This window comes from Natrix helvetica (assembly GCF_964273705.1).
Source record: "Natrix helvetica genome assembly, chromosome: 1".
Classification (NCBI taxonomy): Eukaryota; Metazoa; Chordata; class Lepidosauria; order Squamata; family Natricidae; genus Natrix; species Natrix helvetica.
The window spans coordinates 106608917-106615559 of record NC_138548.1 but is presented as its reverse complement, the minus strand read 5'-3'; the positions used below and the strand labels follow the sequence as shown (position 1 = coordinate 106615559).

General features: G+C 49.6%; 1 protein-coding gene across 13 annotated transcripts in view; it reads left to right on the top strand.

The window, feature by feature from the left end:
- Positions 1 to 3406: 3406 nt before the first annotated feature.
- SOX6 (SRY-box transcription factor 6) overlaps positions 3407 to 6643 on the top strand; it is a 489348-nt gene continuing 486111 nt past the window's right edge. For 12 of the 13 annotated variants that reach the window (XM_081937696.1, XM_081937695.1, XM_081937693.1 and 9 more), the window contains exon 1: positions 4369 to 4834. The gene's annotated coding sequence lies outside the window, so the exon portion shown is untranslated. Of the gene's footprint in view, positions 3425 to 4368; positions 4835 to 6643 lie in introns of those variants that run through there. The other variant, XM_081937703.1, reaches the window with a different exon arrangement.

Sequence of the window (6643 nt, the reverse complement as noted above, 5' to 3'; positions counted from 1 at the left end):
AACCACCTATTTCTACTGATCTAGAATTTTAAAATACTTATTTTCCTAAAGTGGCATTCCGATGGATCAGAATCTTTTGAAGAATCCTTGGTCGGGTTTCAGAGAAGAAAAGCTTTTATTAGATCCTAAAAAATTAACACGCGCGCGCGCGCGCACACACACTTTCTTCTCCCAGCTGAACCGAAACACAACCAGATCAGAGCAAGCCCTCACCATCTCTTTCTTTCCAATTAGGAGAACGTTGGGATTTTTATTTCTTTAGGCTTTGTCAGGGTTCTTCCCAAATCCACATGTCTGGACTTCAGAAGATTTCGGTGATGCGCTGAGGCTTGGCCTTTAGGAGGGGAGCGGGGTCTTTTAAACCAGAAAAGTTTCCCTGTTACTTTCTGAAAATACGGTGGGGGGCGGGGCGGGTAAGGGGAGACCTTGTGGAAGAGGTGGGAGGCGGCCAAGGCGAAGCCCGAAGTACAAAGCCAAAGAAGCTCCCTCCCCCAAAGGTCTCTACTCTTGTAAATTTGGCGCCTGCAACCTACACTAAAACCCTTTGCGGCTCGTGCACAGGACGTAAAAAGGGAAAGTCACTTCCATTTCCTTATGTTAATTCTGGCGCCTCCGGGGATTGTGAGAAGCCCCCAGTCGAGGACTGACTTTCGGGATGGGGAGGAGTAGAATCGCCCCCCCCCAATAAATGAATAAAAATTGAGCGAGCCTTTTGTCTTTCAAGCAACAGGTTGTGTTTTAATCTCCTCTCCGTTTCTTTTCAGCGCTGCCTTCCCTTTCTTTCCCTCGGTGGTTAAGGAGAAAACCAAAGTTCCTAACAGGTCCAGAATTGCTTTGCGGCCCAGGAAAATGGAGTGGGAGAGGCAATTCTTCCCAACTGTCCCCTTCACAATCTTCACGACCCGGCCAGGTTCTAGCTGTCCTCTGGTCAGGGTGCTTCATGGTGTTCCCCCCTCGCCACTTTTCACAGGCCTGTGCAGACGGAAGTGATTACGTCTCACTTAAATCCAATACTTTGCCTATTTGTCTCGTAGTTAAACGTTTCCCTCACTTTCTTAACGGGCCTCTCTCTCTTAACGCGTTCCTTTCCGAGTTTTCCCGTAGTTAGACGGAGATAAATAGCTGACATTTCTGCAGAATCTAGGCAGTCGTCTGCCTGGTCTGGCTTTAAGCGCAGCCTGCTTACTCCCGAGAAGTTCCTGCGGCCTTCCGAGGACGTCGACTTGGGCGTCGTCGGTAGAAGTGAAACGTGGATCTTTACGGAATGGTCCCCTTCACACCTTCTTGGGAGGGGGATAACGGGGCTTCTTCGGCACTTGTTGGCTAGAGAGTAAAAGGTCGGCCGGCTCAGCAAATTTAACTAATTCCACCAGAGGATTAGAGTCAAAGTGTCGCTTCCAACCTGGGCGGGATTCCCTCGAGTTTATTTCAATCCCCACTCAGCGTCCTCTCTGCCTCTTACTCTTGTCCTTCATTTGGATCTGCGCCTTCCTCTCTAAAAGTGAATGATCTAAGGCTTTTTTTTCTCCCTTTCTGGCGCAATTCACAAGGCCTGCCTCTCCCTTCCTCCTCTCTTTCCTTTCTGTCCCCACCCCCCTCGCCTTGTCCACAATTGATCCCAACCACGTCCCAACTTCAGGTATGAGAGTCGAGAGTCCATTAGGGTTTTACTGTTCGGCGTCTAAAGGTACTCAGCAAAGCTCCAGAAATCAGCCGCTAATTCTAGATCCATCTAAGGGGGAGGGAAACTGCCTGCCCTCGAAGTGAGTGAGTCCCGCTGATTTCAAGGTGCCAACGGGACAAACGCTGACTGAGCGGTCTAAGCGGGACGTCCAAATCAACCCACCCAACCAGGATCGTACGGAAGGTTTGTGAGTGTTCCTTTACCACCGTCCTAAGCCTCCGAATATTTTTATTGGCATTTATTTATATTATAGTCGCTTTGCTTTGATTCCGAAGGCTGAAGGCGAATGGTTGTTGACCCGCAGCCTGAAGAAATGCCTCTGCGTAAAGAACCCCTGGGTAGGATTGCGAAGTTGCAGCCATCTGTACTTTAGGGCTAAATCAACCAGGCTCAAAGAAAAGGATGCAATTGCGAAGCATCTAATTACGCACGTAGGAATCCTAGAAATCGGTCGGATTTCTGAAGGCAATCAGCCTAGGTTTGAGCCAGCCAGAAACGAAATATTGGCTCGACTGTACCATTCATAAATAAATGGAGCTGGCGGGAGAGGAAAAAAAGCGCTTAATTTATAGTTGTACCCAGGAATTATTTCCATAAAATTGTGCTACTTCTAAATTATTTGCAAATGAACCGATCTCTCTTATAACTAGGAATAACGTCCCTGGAGTTAGCCCTCTTGCTTGTCCCTAAGTAAAGGGTTTACTTCTGAGCAGACGTAGGGGTCTGTTTATTGTTGTATCAGATCGGAAGAACGCTTATTTACGGATGAGCCGCAACAAAAGGCATTTTTCTGGCCAGTCCATTTTAGAGACTACCATGCCGGCCGCATGGGAAGTGTGCCTATGTTTGCAGCCCCATTGCCTGGTAATTCGCTCGCAGGTAAAATCCCCTCGGGGATGGCCCTTACTCTCAGGAAAGTGTGGGCTTAATAGCTCTCCCAGAGAGGCGGCGGAAAGCGAGCTAGCAGCGAGGGGAGGCGAGGGAGAGTTAGATGGCTTGTGGTTGGGAATGCGCGCGCGCGTGCGTTGGAGGAGGCGGAGGGTGGGGGGAGAGGAAGAGAGGGAAAGGGAGAACGAAATTTCACTTTCTCTTTGGCGCTCACTTTGTCTCCGGCCCTTCAGTCTCGCTCTCTCCCTCTTCCCCGCTCCTCTCAGCGCGTGTTGCTGGCTTTGCCATTGGGGGCGGGCGCGCGACAGCAAGCAGCCCTGCCTCCTTTCGCCGTTCTCCGATCGATGCCCCGGCCACTCTCTGATGTTGCGCGAAGGGAAATGCTTTGAATACTTACGACATGGCCGCTTGTATTGATTTGCGAGATTGACAGGAGTGAAGCGGCGCCTTCACTTGTGCGCCTTCTGTGTGTGCGCGCAGGAGGTGGGGGGGAGGAGGGACGGCGCGCAGGGGCGGGAGGCGGCCAAAGGGGGGGGGGGGAGAGAACCAAACCCTACCACAAATAATAATGACTCTTCGATTGTAATTAAATCTCCAGGCAACCCGTCGGCAAACTTAGACCGAAGATCTGATTTTTTTTTTTGCAACATAACCATGGCCCGGAGAATCATCAGCCGCGGCCCATTGCGCTTGCTTCTTTCGCTAGTATAATAGATTATTTTGCAGTTTATTCACGCTGTCCTAGAGTCAGTCGCGCTTCTTACCTCCCGTCACTACAGAATTTTTGTTTTTTAAATAGAAGATTCCAAGCCTTTTTTAAAAAAAAAATCGACATACTGGATCTCGAAGAAGGTAACTTGGCAGGAAATCCAAGCAGCGCTTATTGTATGGTTGTGACCTGTTGTTGACTGAAGTTGCGAGTGCGTGTTTTTGTGAGTGTGTGTGTGTGGGGGGGACGGACGACGGGACAGCTTGGCTTTGGTGTAGATCTGTCGACCCTGCTGTAAGAGGGTCTTCCACGTTTCATTGGTGCCGACATATGCGAGAGAATACGGTACTCCTGGCGCTGTCTTTAAGGGCTGGTTAGTTGCAATTGACCAAAGCAGCCGCCGCAACAACAACAGCCGCCGCGTCCGGAGGTAGCTTGTGAAGTTAAGAGATTTCTGAATGGTTCCCCGGCACGGTTCCTTACTGCTAGGCTTTCTGGGGAGGGTTGCCTTGGTGGCGGCGATGGGGCTGGGAAGGGGAGCAGCAGACTGGCGGAGAAAGTCCTTGCGCTGCTAATCTGGGGTGAGTTTTCAGAAAAGATCCCAAGTCTGCGTAAAGAGGGGAAATCACAACAATGCTGCTTCGTTTCTCCTCTCTCTTTCTCTCCTCCCTGTCTCTGTCTCTCCACCCCCCTCCTCGGTTCCTTTCCCTTCCGCCCTCCAAGTGGCGTCTATTTTAAAACGTAGTGACAGATCCATGTTGTATTTTAAGATCACCCGCTGCCTGCCTGCGAACACATGGCGCTCGAGAGAGAGAGATTGTGCGTAAGAGAGAGATACTAGCATAGGCAAAGCGAGGGAACAAGAGAAGAAAAATAAAACCTTAAACGTCAACTTTGGGGAACACAAAGCGGCTGTCATTTCTCCAAGAGGCGCCTGCCTTCGCCCGCAAAACTAGTAGGAATGGGGGAATGAGGAGGTGTGTTAGCGCCTTGAATCCCGTCCGCTAACTTTGAGGTGGGTAAACTTCTCAAGAAGTTCGGCGCTAGCGTGCTTTAATATATTTATCTATCGGCCGAGAGATCTTTAAGAAAGGGAGGGAGGGATCGAGGCAATGCTGCCTTTGGCCACAGAGGGGCAGTCTATCGAGGACTTGCCGCGTCCGTGGCGCCTTATCTCTCTACAGGCAGAGGCTAGGATAAAGTTATACCGAAAACTTTAAAATTGATATCACACCCTAATTTGTGTTCTACAGGGAGGGGGAGAGGGGAAAAAAGACAGAGCTCAAAAACACACCGGGCTCTGCTTACACCATGAGAAGGGGAGCTCTTGGCGGCGTTGTGGGCTCGCCCTACATTCAGCGGGGGAGTTCTCGCTGTGTCTTAGCTCTTGCCGGAGGTCATGCAAATCGACCTTAAAAGAATGCATAAGCCATAAATTAAAATAAACCCCGTAGCCACGGACTGATCCGTAAGTAGGCAACAATACCTAACCTGGACAAAACGGCTTTCCTTGCCAGCTGGAAGAAAAGGATAGCGCCTAAAGTAACCGTAAAGTAAGTTCCCAGGAAGTCTTATTTTTCTTCACTTTTTCTCTTCTTTCTGGGGCTCCGTGATTGTTGTTTTGTGTTTACCTTTCTGTGCAACCTCGGTCGCCCGGAGGCTGCCCGTGGAGCAGGAATTTTAAACGGGCTTGCAGAAAGGGGGGGGGAGTGCGGCAAGGTGTCTCCTCGCCCCCCCCCCTTTCCCCTCAAAAGTGCTGCTTGGAGAAGATCCCGTTTTAGTTGAGTGTTTGTAAGAAGTCCCGATAGGAAGATAGTTGAGCTGTTTTGTGTAATTCTGCTGGTTCTCAACCAACCACACTTGCATGCCGTTCTTCGGGGACTTGTCTGCCGAGTTTAAACCGGTGGATGTGCGTAGTTTGAATCGCGCCCTCCGTCCCGCATTTTTCTAGGGGGGGGGGAAGAGAAACAACAACACACGAACGCGCCCGTGAATTTAAAATTCTTTGCCGAAGTAGGGAAAGCAAAGCTGTTCTAAGGCGGGGTAAACCAAGATTAAGGGTGCGCGTTTGTCTGCGAGCGGAGCGTGGGATTGAAGGCGGCCGGTCCGCTCTGGCACGGCACACACAGGGCGCCCCCGCGGCTTGCACGTGAATAATTTAAGCCGCTTTCGATGGCGCGGAGCTCCCCAGCGCTTCGGCGTCCCCGTGGCCGTTCCGAGGCCTCCGCTCTGCCTCGCCACCGCACCCGCTGGCTGGACGCACACCCGCCTGAGCCAAGCAGGTCCGTGGGCTCAATCGGAGGCACCGAAGGTCTCGATTTGATTCACCGCCGCTCGCCTTTGCGCGGTTTCCTGGGTGTTTTTTAAGGACGGCGAGAGGAGAGGGGCAAATGTCGAAAAGACAACGGAGCGTTGTTGTGTCTGGGTGTCAGGGAGATCCTGCCCGGGCTTGGGAGCCTGCGGGTAGGAGATTAGTTGTAGCCTCCAGGGTGTTTCCCCCAAAACACAGACACGGAAACTTTCTGAGATAAACAAGCTTCTTTCGGCCTGTTGTTATGCAGATTAGGAAAACGTTTTGCGTGTGGGTTTCTTTTTAATAGCCCACTGACGTAGGATAGGCAAGTTTGGACCTAATTTTAATTTTAAGGGGGGGGGAGGGAGGAGAAGGAAAAGAGATTTATTTAAAAACACTACTGCGAACTTTCACTGTGGTTTTGCCTGAAAAGAATGGGACCTCAGGACAAAACAGAATATTTTATCTTTTGCTAAATCATAAAGAACGAGTAGACGAGGGAGGAGAGAGAGAAAAGGTAGCAACCACACAAACACACACCAAACATACACACATAGATATATGCATACAATCACACACTTTTTACAACTAGACTGCACCAGTACTGAAACCTTTGCATGTTCACCCATTTTAACTTGGACACTTAATAGGATGTACGACCCAAACCTGTCATTCTAAAGGTATGGGTTAGGCATTTTGTGTGTGTGTGTGTGTGTGTGTGTGTGTCTGCGTTTTGAATGTGCACCTCTCATTGGATCTGTATCTTAATCTTCCTTAAAAATAAATTTGAGTTGCCTCCCCCCCCTCGCTTCAAATGTATTTTTAGGGAGGTACAGATACCAAGGAAAATAATTATGTTACTTGGATTTCGTTGGCAGCTCAGAGTAGCTTGACACCTGGCAGAGAACTTCTGATGCATTTTCTTTAAACTCTGCCTCCTTCTCCTTAACTGTGTTTCTTATAATACATTCTTGTGTTAAGTGAGAAAGACTATTTGTAAAACAATCTCTTGGCTAGTTCCAGTGTTGGATGAAGCTGATCCTGTAATGGCATTTTGTTTTGAACAGTT